This window comes from Rhinolophus hipposideros (genome assembly GCF_964194185.1).
Source record: "Rhinolophus hipposideros genome assembly, chromosome: 24".
NCBI lineage: Eukaryota > Metazoa > Chordata > Mammalia > Chiroptera > Rhinolophidae > Rhinolophus > Rhinolophus hipposideros.
In genome coordinates, this window is record NC_138070.1 from 37,540,992 (window position 1) to 37,556,550 (window position 15,559).

Sequence of the window (15,559 nt, forward strand, 5' to 3'; positions counted from 1 at the left end):
ACTTTGAGTCTATGCTTGTCCTTGTGGCTGAGATATGTCTCTTGGAGACAGCGTATGGTTGGGTTTAGTTTTTTGATCCAATATGCTACTCTGTGCCTTTTTATTGCTGAGGTCAGTCCATTTATATTTAGGGTAATTATTGATATGTGAGGATTTCCTGTCATTCTATCTTTAGTTTTCTGGTAAATCTGTGTCTCCATTGTTTCTTTGCCTTTTTGTTGTCTATTATTTCTGTGTGGTGGTATCTCTGATGTTTCCCTCTGTTTCTTCTTTTATTATAGTATATATTTCAGTTCTGGATTTTTTTGAATGGTTACTCTTAAGTTTATGTAAAAGAAAGCGTGATATATAGAGTATTCCATTTTCTTCAGCGTGCTTACTTTCTCCATTCCCATATTCCTGTTCAGGCCTTCACTCTTCCCTTTTTTTATGTTTTGGTTGCCACAAATTGTTCCTGTTGATGGTGGTCGAATAGCCTTCTTTATTATTTCTTGTAGTGCAGGTCTTGTATTAGAAAATTCCCTCAGTTTTTGTATGTCTGGTAATTTCTTTTATTCCTCCTTCATATCTAAAGGACATCTTTGCTGGGTACATTATTCTTAGCTCAGAATTTCTTTGTTTCAATAGTTTGAATATTTGGTTCCACTCCCTCCTGGTTTGTAAAGTTTCTGCTGAGAAATCTGATGATAATTTAATGGGCTTTAACTTGTAGGTTACCGTCTACACTTCCCTGGCTGCCTTGAGGATTCTTTCTTTGTCATTGATTTTTTGATGCTTCAATGCAATGTGCCTTGGAGAATGCCAGTTGGGGTTGAGGTAGCGAAGTGTTCTATTTGCTTCTTTGATACGAGGATCCAGTTCTTTCCACAAGTTGGGAAGTTCTCCTTTACTATTTGTTTAAATATACTCTCTATTTTCTTCTCTCTTTCTTCTCCTTGTGGTATGTGCTTTAGTCTTATATTGCTCTTTCTGTTGGAATCAGAAATTTCCTACTGTCTTTCATTTCATCCGTGTCATTTCCAGTTAACTATCTTCAATGTCACTCATTCTTTTTTCCATCTGGTCAACTCTAATACCTAAGCTGCCTATTTCATTCTTAATTTCTTCTATTGTGTTCTTAATCTCCAGAAATTCTATTTGGTTCTTTTAAAAATCAATCCCTTTGGTAAAATGTTCATTTTGTTCTTTGATTGTATTTCTGAGTTCATTAAAATGCCTTTCTGTGTTTTCTTGTATCTCGTTGAGTTTTTTCAGAACTGCAATCTTGAACTCTCTGTCATTCAAGTCACAGATTTCCATATCTTTAAGTTCATTTTCTGGAGTCTTTTCACTTTCTTTCTATGCTGTCTTGCTGCCTTCGTTATTTATGTGAATTAATGATTTATTATTTCTCGTCCTAGACATCTACAGGAGTGGGTTCTGCAACAGGCTGATAAGAAGAGGTCTTTCTTTTGTTTTTCAGTACGTGTTTGTAGAATGTTTTATTTTCTGTCTTACTGCAGCCCTTTTCTCTCTCACACACTGTAGTGTTATGTTTTCTGTGCACCATTTCAGCTTGTCACACAATGGGGGGATTCCCTGGGAGACAGGCTTCTCCTCTGTTAACAGTTCACCTAGGTTATAGAGTGCCACATCCCTGTGGGGATGAGTAGAGCTTTTGAAGTTCCAAGGCTCTTTCTGCACCAGATTCAGAGCCCATGTGTTTCAGAAGTTCTGTTTACTCCTGCTGGGATCCACCCAGATATGTGGGGACTGGATGGGGCGTGTTGTGAGAATTGGCCCAGAGCAATGGCATCAACCACCACCACCGCTGGTGCTGTTTCCACAGCTCCCTCTCCTTTGCCAGAACTAGTTGTGCTACAAATCTGTGTCTGCGCACCACAGTTCTCAGAACTGCAAGTATTCTGTTGTTTTGATCTGACACTGCTGCTGTTCAGATTTTAACACTGGGCAGGTGGGGGAGGGTCAATCTCTGTGGGTGTAGGGAAAGGGCAACTACTTTCTTTTTTTTTAATTTATTGTGGTGACAATTGTTAATGAAATTACATAATTTCAGGTGTACAATTCTGTATTACATCATCTATAAATCCCATTGTGTGTTCACCACCCAGAGTCAGTTCTCCTTCCATCAACATATGTTTGATCCCCCTTACCCTCATCTCCCATCCCCCACCCCCTTACCCTCTGGTAACGTCTAAACTATTATCTGTGTCTTTGAGTTTTTGTTTCTCATTTGTTTGTCTTGTTCTTTTGTTGTTTATGGTTTATATACCACATATCAGTGAAATCATAAGGTTCTCTGCTTTTTCTGTCTGACTTATTTCACTTAGCATTATACTCTCACATTCATCTATCAAAGGACATTTTGGTTGTTTTCATGTCTTGGCCACCGTAAAAAAAGCGGGGCAGCTCTTTTCTTTTTTTTTTTTTTTTTTTTAATTAATTTTATTGGGGTGACAATTGTTAGTAAATTTACATAGATTTCAGGTGTACAATTCTGTATTATATCATCTATAAATCCCATTGTGTGTTCACCACCCAGAGTCAGTTCTCCTTCCATCACCATATATTTGATCCCCTTTACCCTCATCACCTACCCCCCACCCCCTTACCCTCTGGTAACCACTAAATTATTGTCTGTGTCTATGAGTTTTTGTTTCTCATTTGTTTGTCTTGTTCTTTTTGGTCTATATACCACATATCAGTGAAATCATAGGGTTCTCTGCTTTTTCTGTCTGACTTGTTTCACTTAGCATTATTCTCTCGAGATCCATCCATGTTGTCACAAATGTTCCTATATCATCTTTCCTTAACGCCGAATAGTATTCCATTGTGTATATGTACCACAACTTCTTTATCCATTCATCTATTGAAGGACATTTTGGTTGTTTCCATGTCTTGGCCACCGTAAACAAAGCTGCAATGAACATTGGAGTACACGTGTCTCTATAGAGAAATGCTTTTATATTTTTGGGGTAGATACCCAGGAGAGCGATTGCTGGGTCATATGGTAATTCTATTCGTAATTTCTTGAGGAACCTCCACACTGCCTTCCATAGCGGCTGCACCAGTCGGGGCAGCTCTTTTCAATGCCTAAGTCTTCCACTCTCTGTGGCAGTGAGGGATTAAATCAGTGTTTTCAACCTTCTTCCCTTAGTCTTTGTTCTGTGGTCTCTGCCATTAGCGTTGGTTTCAGCCATGTTATATGCTGTCCCCTCAGCCGTGTGGGGCATAAACAGAGCCCTAGCCATCTGAATTCTTCCCTGTCTCACAGCTGGTGTAGTTCCATGATGCAGCAAGCTCAAAGTACTGAGCTAGGTCCACATCTTGCAACTGCACAGCTCCTTCTCCACACTTCTCCCTTCCTTCCTCCCCTGCTCACACAATTTGCCCACCTTTAGGTGAATTCAGTAGTGAGACACTTTGTCTTGCCTGTCAGCTGTGCAGGGAGTCCTTCGTGGAGTTGTAGTTTTTCAATGTGTTGTAAATTCCAGGGGAGATTTCCAGATGCTCACCTCACACTGCTATTTTGATGACGTCTCCCTTATTTTTCTTATTATTCTTTCAAATTTTAGTGCTTAAAAAGATGGTGGACGGGGACATTTGAAGCCTTCATTCACCATGGCCTCTCACAGTTCTGGGAGATTAGAGCAGTCACAGGTGTCCAAGCCACAGTGAAGATTACTATTCATAATCCTAAGTCAGGGCCACAGCAGCCTTGTTTTGTTTTTATTTATTGATTTTTTAACACCATTCTTAATTAAAATATCATAGAAGAATTCCCACTGAAAGTTTTAAAAGATGGCCACAATCATTACTGTTATTTAACATTGCACTGGAGGTATTAGCCAAAACAATTGGAATAGAGAAAAAAAACTTAAAGGTACAAAATTGGAAACCAAGAAGAAAACACAATCAGTATTTGAAGGAGTTTAATGGTAATCTGGAAAACCCAAAATAACAAACTGAATAAAAATATAAACTAAAAACAAACAAACAAACAAAAACTAAAAATCCAGGATGTCATAGAAATGGTGGCATGAGGTGAGCTTTTGAAATCTCCCCTGGAATTTACAACAAATTGATCAACTATAATTCCACAAAGGGCTGCCTGCACATTAGGCAAAAAGATAAGACTAAGAGCTGCCCAACTGAAATCATCTAAAGGTGGGCAAATTGGGCAAGTGGGGGAGGAGGGAAACAGGAAGTGCTGAGACTCGGGCCACAGGAGTGCAAGACACAGACCTAGCTCTAATCTCCAAGCTACCTGCATTCCGGAGCGATTGCAGCCACAGAACAGGGAAGAATTCAGTCTGCTAGCACTCCCCTTATGGTACGCCCCACAGTCCTGCCTCAGAGATCAGCATGTAATACAGCTGAACCCAACACACACGGCAGACACCTCGGAGCAAAGACTGAAGGAAGAAGGGTGAAAACAATGGTTTAAGCCCTTGCTGCCAGGCAGGGGATTGAAAACATAGGCTATTGTTGTACAGGGCGGCCTGCGGGGTCTCAGCTCCAGCTCCCCACATAAGAAAGCAGGATATGGTTAGGCCAAAAAGGAACACCCACGGAGCCATAGGTAGGGGAGTCATACCACTGTAGTCTCATTGGAGGCTGGATCACATGACGTCTGACCTGCTGTCTGTTTTTCTGCCTGTCAACCAACTGACTCCACTCTCCAGTGCAGCCACGGCAGTTATATCAGGGGCCATTGGCTAACCAGCTGCAGCTGATGGTCAACTAGCCACAGCTGATGGCCATCTACTACCCAAGCCAGCGCCTTTCCACGTGAGGCCAAGAGCCTAGAAACTGCTTTCTGGAGCTCTGTTCCCACAGCTAGGAGCCTAGCCAACTCCTCCCAACCCTCCCAGAATTCTCCCCACTCCCAACCTCCTGGTGTTAAAAGCAGAATGATAGCAGGGTAAGATAAAAAAAAAAAATCAGAATATTTGCAGTTCTCAGAATTACAGCCTGCAGCTATGGACTCGCAGCCCAACTAGCTTCAGGTGAAGGGCAGGGAGAACTGGGGGCTGTGCTGGTGATCGCCACAATTGCTCACAGCCACCTCTAACAGCCCACGCCACCTCCACCCCTGCCCCCATACCCACCTATCTGGGAGGCTCCCTGTAGGGGTAAACAGAGGCACTGAAACACACAGGCCCTGAATCTGATGCAGGAAGAGCTTTGAAACATCAGAAGCTCTCCACATCCCCCCACAGAGGTGGTGCCTGGTGCCCCAGGCAACCTGAGCACAGAGGAGAAGCTCACCATTCAGGAAATCACCCCATTGTGTGAGAAGTCAGTTCAGTGCAAAAAATATAAAACTAGAATGCAAGAGAGAATTAAAGGCTGCAGTTAGAAAAAAATAAAACATTCTACCAACACCGATTGAAAAGCAAAGGAAAGACTTCTTCCTCCCAACCTGTTGTAGAACCCACTCTTGTAGTTGTCTAGGAAGAGAAATAATAATTCATTAATTGCTATGAGTCATTAGGTAGCAAGGCAGCTCAGAAATAAAATGAAAATTCTCCAGAAAATGAAAAAGACATGGATATATATGACTTAAATAACAGAGAATTCAAGATTGCAGTTCTGAAAAAACTCAAGGAGACGCAGGAAAATACAGACAGGAAGTTTAATGAACTCAGAAATACTATCAAAGAACAAAATGAACATTTTACCAAAGAGATTGAAATTTTTAAAAACAATCAAATAGAGTTTCTGGAGATTAAAAACTCAACAAAAGAAATTAAGCAAAATAACCATCTTAGGTAATTGACCTGAACAGATGGAAGAAAGAATGAGTGACATCAAAGATAGAAATCTAGCAATGACACAGATGGTAGAAGAAAGAGAATTGAGACTTAAAAGAAATGATAGAACTCTGCAAGAACTGTCTGACTCCATCAAAAAGATCAACATAAGAATAATGGGCATACCAGAAGGAGAAGAAAGGGAGAAAGGAACAAATAATATATTCAAAAAATAGTCGACTAGACTTCCCAAACCTGTGGAAAGAACTGAATTCTTAAATCCAAGACACAAATAGAACACCTAATTACCTCAACCACAACAGGCCTTCTCCAAGACACAATGAATTGAAGTTGTCAAAAATTTACAACAAAAAAAGAATTCTCAAGGCAGCCAGGGAAAAGAACACAGCAATCTGCAAAGAAAAACCCATTACGTTATCATCAGATTTTTCAGCAGAAACTCTACAAGCCAGGAGGGAGTGGAACCAAATATTCAAACAATTGAAAGAGAGAAATTATAAGCCAAGAATAATATATCCAGCAAAGATATATTTTAGATATGAAGGAGGAAAAAAACACCTTATTAGACATGCAGAAGCTGAGGGAATTTGCTAACACAAAACCTGCACTACAAGAAATACTGAAGGACGCTATTTGACCAGCATAAATAGAGATAATTTGTGACAACAAAAACATGAAAGGGGTGAGAGTAAAAGTCCGAACCAGCATAAGGGAATGAAGAAATTAAGCATGCTGAAGGAAATGGAATACTCTAAATACGAAACTTTTTTTTACATAAATTTAATGATAACCACTCAAAAAAAAATAATTATGAAGAACTGAAATAAATAACATAATAAAAGAAGAAACAGAAGGAAATATCATAGAATACCACTACAGTGAAATAACGGAGAGCAACAAAAAGGCCAAGAAACAATGAAGACATAGTCCTATCAGAAAACCAAAGATAGAATGATAAGAAATCTCAGATGTCAACAATCACCGTAAATATAAATGGACCAAAATCAATAATAAAAAGGCACAGAGTAGCAGATTAGATCAGAAAAATAAATGAACCATATGCTGCCTCCAAGAGACACATCTCAGCTATAAGGACAAATATGGACTCAAAGTAAAGGAGTAGAAATTGACAGTCCAAGAAAATGGTATCCAGAAAAAAGCATGTGTAGTCATTCTGATATCAGATGAAACAGACTTCAGAACAGAAAAGAAAACAAAAAACAAAGATGGACATATCATAATGATAAAGTTAACTATACAATAAAAACACATAATAGTCAGCAATATTTATGCCCCCAATCAGGTAGCACTAAAATATCCAATGCAACTACTAACAAAAACAAAGGAAGAAATTAAACAAAACACACGTAGAGTAAGGGACCTAAGTACAGCATTGACAGCTATGGATAGATCATCCAAACAGAAAATAAATAAAGAAATAGCAGCCCTAAATGAAACACTAGATGAAATGGACATGATTAACATTATAGAGCACTTCATCCTAGAACATAACAGTATACATTTTTTTCTAGTGTACATGGAACATTCTCAAGGATAAACCACATATTAGGACATAAAACTAGCCTCACCAATATTAAGAAGATTGAAAGCCTACGAAGCACATTCTCTGATCATAAGGCTTTGATACTGGATATCAACTGCAAAAAGAAATCAGGAAAATCCACAAATATGTGGAGATTGAGCAACGTACTTTTAAAGAACTGGGTCAAAGAAGAAACAAGACGAGAGATCGAAATATACATGGGAACATATAAGAATGAAAATACATCCTACCAAAATTTTGGGGATGCAGTGAAAGCAGTTTTAAGAGAAATTTTATATCGTTACAAGCCTATATCAAGAAACAAAAAAAAAATCTCAGATAAATTACTCATGGTACAACTTAAAGAACTAGAAAAGGAAGAACAAATGAAACCCAAAGTCAACAGAAGGAAGGACTAAATGAGTAGAACTCATGAAATAGAACTAAATGAAATAGAGAACAGAAAGATAATAGAAAAATTAATGAGACAAAGAGCGGGTCCTTTGAAAAGATTAACAAAACTGACAAAACACTTGGCTGGAATCACTAATGTAAAATAAGAAAAGACACAAATAAACAAAATTAGAAATGAAAGAGGGGAAGTTACCAAGGATGTCTAGAAATACAAAAGATTATCCAAGAATACTATGAAGGACTATAAGCCATCAAATTCAATAACCTAGAAGGAAAAGTTCTTAGAAACATATGGCCTTCTTAGGCTGAATCAAAAAGAACTGGAAAATCTAAATAGACTGATCACCATTAAGGAAATTGAATCAGTCATCTGAAACCTTCTCAAAAGCAAAAGCCCGGGATCAGATCGCTTCACTAGTGAATTCTACCAAACACTCAAAGATCTAATACCTGTCCTACTCAAACTCTTCCAAAAAATTGAAGAAGACACAATACTCCCTGATTCATTTTATGAGGTCAACATTACCCTGATTCCAAAACCTTGGAAGGATAACACAAAAAAAGAAAACTACAAAGCAATATCTCTTATGAACACAGATGCAAAAATCCTAAACAAAATTCTAGCTAATCGAATGGAATAATGCGTTAAAAAGATTATACATCATGACCAAGTGGGATTCATCCCAAGGGCACAAGGATGGTTCAACATATGCAAATCAATCAATGTGATACACCACGTAAACAAAATAAAGGACAAAAATCATATGACTATATCAGTAAGTGTAGGAAAAGCGTTTGACAAGGTAGAACATCAATTGGTGGTTAAAACACTTAATAAAATATGTATGGAAGGAAAATACCTTACAATAATAAGGCCATATATGACAAATCCTCAGCTACTATCATAATTAACAGTGAAAAACTGAAGACATTTTCTCTATGTTCAGGAACACAACAGGGCTGTCCTTTATCACCTCTGCTTTTCAGCATAGTATTGGAGGTCCTAGCCAGAGCAGTCAGGCAAGAGAAAGAAATAAAAGACAACCAAACTGGGAATGAAGAAGTTAAATTGTCACTTTTTGCAGAGGACATGATGCTATATATAGAAAACTCTAAAAACTCCACCAAGAAGCAATTAGAAACAATAAGTGAATACATCAAAGTTGCCTGCTACAAAATCAATGTACAAAAGCCCATTGCATTCCTACTTACTAACAATGAAAACTCAGAAAAACAAATTTAAAAAAGTAATTCTTTTTGCCATTGCAAGAAAAAAAAATACCTAGGAATAAACTTCACCAAGGATGTGAAAGACTTATATACTGAGAAATATCAGACGTTTTTTAAAAAAAAATTGAAGAAGACACAAAAAAATGGAAAGATATTCCGTGCTCCTGGATTGGAAGAATCCACATAGCTAAAATGGCCATATTACCAAAGTGATATACAGATTTAATGCAATCACGATCAAAATACCAACGACTTATTTAAAGAAATAAAATAATATATCATTAGATTTGCAAGGAACCACAAAAGAACCTGAATAGCCAAAGCAATCCTAAGAAAAATGAATAATGCTGGAGGTATCACATTCCCTAACTTCAGCTTATACTACAGGGCAACAATAATCAAAACAATACAATACTGGCAGAAAAACAGACATGCAGACAAATGGAATAGGATTGAGAACGCAGAAATAAACCAGCATATATACGAAGAGATAATTTTTGACAAAGAAGCTAAAAACATACAAAGAAGAAAAGACAGCCTCTTTAATAAATGGTGCTGGGATAATTGGAAAGCCAATTGCAAAAGAAAGAAACTAGACTGCTATCTGTCACCATGTACCAAAATTATCTCAAATGGATCACAGACCTAAACATAAGACATGAAACAGTAAACTATATAGAAGAAAACATAGGTACTAAACTTATGGAATTGGGTTCAAAGAGCATTTTATGAATTTGACTCCAAAGGCAAGGGAAGTAAAAGCTAAAATAAATGAATGGGACTATATCAAAATAAAAAGCTTCTGCACAGCAAAAGAAACCATAGACAAAATAAAGAGTCAACCAACCAAATGGTAGAAGATTTTTGCAAACAACACCTCTGATAAGGGACTAATATCCAAAATATATGAGGAAATCATGCAACTCAATAACTAAAAAAAACAAACAACCCAATTGAAAAACGGGCAGAGGACCTGAATAGACAGTTCTCCAAAGAGGACAAACAAATGCCTAATAGAGATGTGATAAAATGCTCAGCATCACTAATCCTCAGAGAAATAGAAATAAAAACCACAATGAGATATCACCCCACCCCAATTAGAATGGTTATCATCAACAAGACAAATAGTAACAAATGTTGGAGAGGTTGTGGAGAAAAAGGAGTCCTCCTCATACACTGCAGATTGGTGCATCCGCTATGGAAGGCATATGTGCTCCAATGTTCATTGAAGCTTATTTACAGTGGTTGAGACATGGAAACAATAAAGTGTCCTCCGATACATGAATGCATAAGGAAATTGTGTTACATATACACAATGGAATACTATTCTGTCACAACAAAAGATGAAATAGTGCCATTTGCGACAACATGGATGAATCTTGATATTATAATGCTAAGCTAAATGAGTCAGACGGAAAAAGTAGAGAACCATGTGATTTCACTGGTATGTGGCATATAAAACTGAAAATAACAAAGGAACAAGACAAACAAACGAAAAAACAAAATCTTATAGACATAGACAATAGTTTAGTGGTCACCAGAGGGTGAGAGGGTAGGTGAGTGATAGATGAGGGTAAAGGTGATTAAATGTATGCTCATGGAAGAGAACTGATTCTGAGTGGTGAATACACAATGAGATATATATGATGTATTACGGAAATGTACACCTAAAATAAATGTAACATTACTAATAATTTTCACCCTCACAAACTCTAATTAAAAACAAATATTCAGGCAAAGTTAGTGAGATATACAATTAATATGAGTGAATATATTATTTTCATATATGCAAATAACTAGTTGGAAGATATGATAGAAGCCAAAAATCCCATTTATAAGAGCAAAAGAAAAAGATAAAATACCTAAAAAAAATAACATGAGAAATCGAAGACATACTGAGAAAACCTTATAAAGCTAACTAAAAGTAGTAAAGCTTAACAAATGGAAAGAAATACATATTTTACATTGAAAAAACCCAACATTATAAAGATGTAAATTTAATCTAACCTAATTATTAAAATTAATGTAATTCCATTGAAATTATCCATAGTTTCAAAAATACCGTACCTCAAACAAGAATAAATTCCAAATGGATCAATATTTATATATAAAATGTAACCATGAAAAGACTGAAAGAAAATATAAAAGTATTCCATTGCAGGCTTTGATAGGAAAAAAGCCGTATAAATATTAATCAAGGGAGACATCATCAAAATGGCAGTGTGAGGTGAGCCTCTGTAAATCTTCCCAGGAATTTACAACAAATCAAACAACTATAACTCCACAAAGGACTCCCTGCACAGCAGACAGGCAAGACAAAGAGGCCCACTACTGAATTCACCTAAAGGTGGGCGAATCTCGCTAGCGGGACTAGGGAAGGGAGAAGTGCAAAGACGGAGCCGTGAGGGCGCAGGACTCAGACCTAGTTCAGTGCTCCGAGCTTGCTGCATCCCAGAACTACCGCAGCTGTGGGAGAGGGAAGAACTCGGACTGCTAAGGCTTCGTTTATGGCCCCCAGGACTGAGGAACAGCATATAACCTGGTAGAACCCAACACTCATGGCAAAGATCTCAGAGAAAAGACTGAGGGAGGAAGGCTGAAAATGGTGGTTTAAGCCCTCACTGTCAAGCAGAGAGTGGAAGTCTTAGGCACTGAGACTAGCCGCCCACTTCCTACCCTCCCAGAACTCGTCCCCACCTGCGCAGTGCTAGAAGCGGAACAGTAGCAGTGTCAGGTCAAACGAACAAAATACTTGCTGTACTAAGAACTGTGGACCGCAGACACAGATTAACAGCCCAACTAGTTCCAGCAAAGGGGAGGGAGCTGTGGAAGTAAGAGCAGCTGTCGTGGTGGTCACTGCCATTTCTCTGGGCCACCTCTAACAACTCACCCTGCCCTAGGCCCCACCTATCTGAGGGAAATCACCGCAAAAATAAACAGAACTGCTGAAAAATGCAGGCTCTGTATCTGCTGCAGGAAGAGCTTTGGAACTTCAAAGGCTCTCTGCATACCCACACAGACACTGTGTGCTGTGACCCAGGCGAACTATTAACAGAGGAGTAGCCCGTCTCCCAGGGAATCCCCCCATTGTGTGAGAAGCTGGAATAGTGCAGAGAAAACATAGCACTAACATGTGAGAAAAAATAAAAGGCTGCAGGCAGAGAGAAAATAAAACATTCTACCAACAAGTACTGGAAAACAAAAGAAAGACCTCTTCCTATCAACCTGTTGCAGAATCCACTACTGTAGATATGGAGGAAGAGAAATAATAAATCAGTAATTGACATGAATAACCAAGGCAACAAGACAGCTCACAAAGAAAGTGAAAAGTCTCCAGAAAAGGAACTTAAAGATATGGAAATATGTGACTTAAATGACAGAGAATTCAAGATTGCAGTTCTGAAAAAACTCAATAACTTACAGACATGGAAATACGTGACTTAAATGACAGAGAATTCAAGATTGCAGTTCTGAAAAAACTCAATGAGACGCAAAAAACACAAATGGAATTTTAATGAACTCAGAAACACAATCAAAGAACAACATGAGCATTTTACAAAAGATATTGAAATTTTAAAAAAGAACCAAATAGAATTTCTGGAGATTAAGAACTCAATAGAAGAAATTAAGGATAAAATAGCCAGTTTAGGTAGTAGAGTTGACCAGATGGAGGAAAGAAACAATGACATCGAAGATAGAAACCTGGAAATGACACAGATGGACGAAGAAAGAGACTTGAGACTTAAAATAAATGAAAGAACTCTACAAGAACTTTCTGATTCAATCAGAAAGAGCAATATACGAATAATGGGCATATCAGAAGGAGAAGAAAGAGAGAAGAGAACAGAGAATGTATTCAAAAAAATTGTTGATGAGAACTTCCCAAACTTGTGGACAGAACTGGACCCTCGAATCAAAGAAGCAAATAGAATATCTAATTACCTCAATCTCAACAGGCCTTCCACAAGGCACATTGTATTGAAGCTGTCTGAAATTAACACCAAAGAAAGAATCCTCAGGGCAGCCGGGAAAAAGAAGACAGTAACCTTCAAAAGAAAGCCCATTAGATTATCATCAGATTATTCAGCAGAAACTCTACAAGCTAGGAACCAAATATTCAAACTATTGAAACACAGAAATTGTGTGCCAGGAATAACATATCCAGCAAAGATATCCTTTGGATATGAAGGAGGAATAAAGACCTTTCCAGACATAGAGAAGCTGGGAAATTTTCCAATACATGACCTGCACTACAAGAAATACTAAAGGAAGCTAGTCGACCACCATCAACAGGGTCAATTTGTGGCAACCAAAACAAAAAGGGGAGAGCAAAGGCCAAACCAGGATATGGGAATGGAGAAAGTAAGCATCCTCAAGAAAATAGAATACTCTAAATATCAAATTTCTTTTACATAAACTTAAGGGTAACCACTCAAAAAAATCCAGAAATGAAATACATAGTGTAATAAAAGAAGAAACAGAGAGAAACGTCATAGAATACAACTACACAGAAATAATAGACAGCAACAAATAGGCAAAGAAATAATGGAGACACAGCCATACCAGAAAACTAAAGATACAATGACAGGATATCTTCACATAACAATAATCACCCTAAATGGAAATGGACTGAACTCACCAATAAAAAGGCACAGAGTAGCAGATTAAATAAAAAAAAAACTAAACCCAACCATATGCTGTCTCTAAGAGACACATCTCAGCTACAAGAACAAGCACAGAATCAAAGTGAAATGATGGAAAATGCCACTCCAAGCAAATGGTATCCAGAGACAATCAGATGTATCCATACTGATATCAGATGAAACAGACTTCAGGGTTAAAAAGTAACCAGAGATAAAGATGGACATTTCATAATGGTAAAGGGAACTACACAACAAGAATACATAAAAATCATCAATATTCATGCCCCCAATCAGGGAGCACCGAAATATACCAAGCAACTACTAACAGCACTAAAGGGAGAAATTGACCAAAACACAATTATACTAGGGGACTTAAATACATCATTGACAGCTATGGATAGATCATCCAAACAGAAAATAAATAATGAAATAGCAGCCCTAAATGACACATTAGATGAAATGCACATAATTGACATGTATACAGCACTTCATCCTACAACAACAGACTATACATTTTTTTCTATTGTACATGGAACAGTCTCCAGGATAGACCTTATATTGGGACATAAAATCAGCCTCAGCAAATTTAAGAAGATTGAAGTCATACCAAGCATATTCTCTGATCACAAGGCTTTGAAATTGGATATTAACTGCAAAAAAAAGGCAGGAAAAACCACAAATACGTGAAGATTTAATAACATACTTTTAAAGAACGACCGGTCAAAGAAGTAATTAGAGAAGAGATCAAAAGATACATAGAAACAAATGACAATGAAAATACAACCTACCAAAATTTTTGGGATGCAGCGAAAGCAGTTTTAAGAGGGAAATTTATACCATTACACAACTATCTCATGAAACAAAAAAAATCCCAAATAAATAATTTCATGTTACACATTAAAGAACTAGAAAAAGAGAACAAGTGAAACCCAAGGTCAGCAGAAGAAAGGAAATAACAAACATTAATGAATGCCAACTATAATTTTATATATATAATGTGATGGTTCAGTGTGAGGTCGGAGGGATAGTGGATGGGGGGAGGGGGGTTCACAGTTTGAGGGATATAAATGATGAACGTCTAAGTATTACCTTGTCTTGTACACCTGAAACTAATATAAAAAAAATAAATAAATAAAAAATAAATAAATAAAAAACTCTAAAAAAAAAAATCAGAGCAGAAATAAATGAAATAGAGAACAGAAAGACAATAGAAAAAATTAATGTGACAAACAGCTGGTTCTTTGAAAAGATTAACAAAATTGACATACCCTTGGCTTGGCTCACTAAGATAAAAACAGAGAAGACACTAATTAACAAAATCAGAAATCAAAAAGGGGAAATTATTACAAACTCCACAAAAATATAAAGGATCATCCAAGAATACTATGAATGACTATATGCCAACAAATTCAATAACCTAGAAGAAATGGACAAGTTCTTAGAAACATATAGCCTTCCAGGCTGAACCATGCAGAACTGGAAAGTCTAAACAGACTGATCACCAGTAATGAAATTGACTCAGTCATCCAAAACCTTCCCAAAAGCAAAAATCTGGGACCAGATGGCTTCACTAGTAAATTCTACCAAACCTTCAAAGAGGATCTAATACCAATTCTGCTCAAACTCTTCAAAAAATAGAAGTGGAGACAGTAACTTTCTAGCTCATTTTATGAGGCTAACGTTACCCTGATACCAAAACCTGGGAAAGACAACACACAGAAAAAAAAAAAAAACTACAGACAAATATCCCTGACGAATACAGATGCAAAAAAACTAAACAAAATTCTAGCAAATCCAATGCAACAATGCATTAAAAGGATTTTTCATCATGACCAAGTGGGGTTCATCCCTGGGGCACAAGGATGGTTCAACATCTGCAAATCCATCAATGTGATACATCACATAAAGAAAATAAAGGACAAAAATCATATGATTATAACAATCGATGCAGA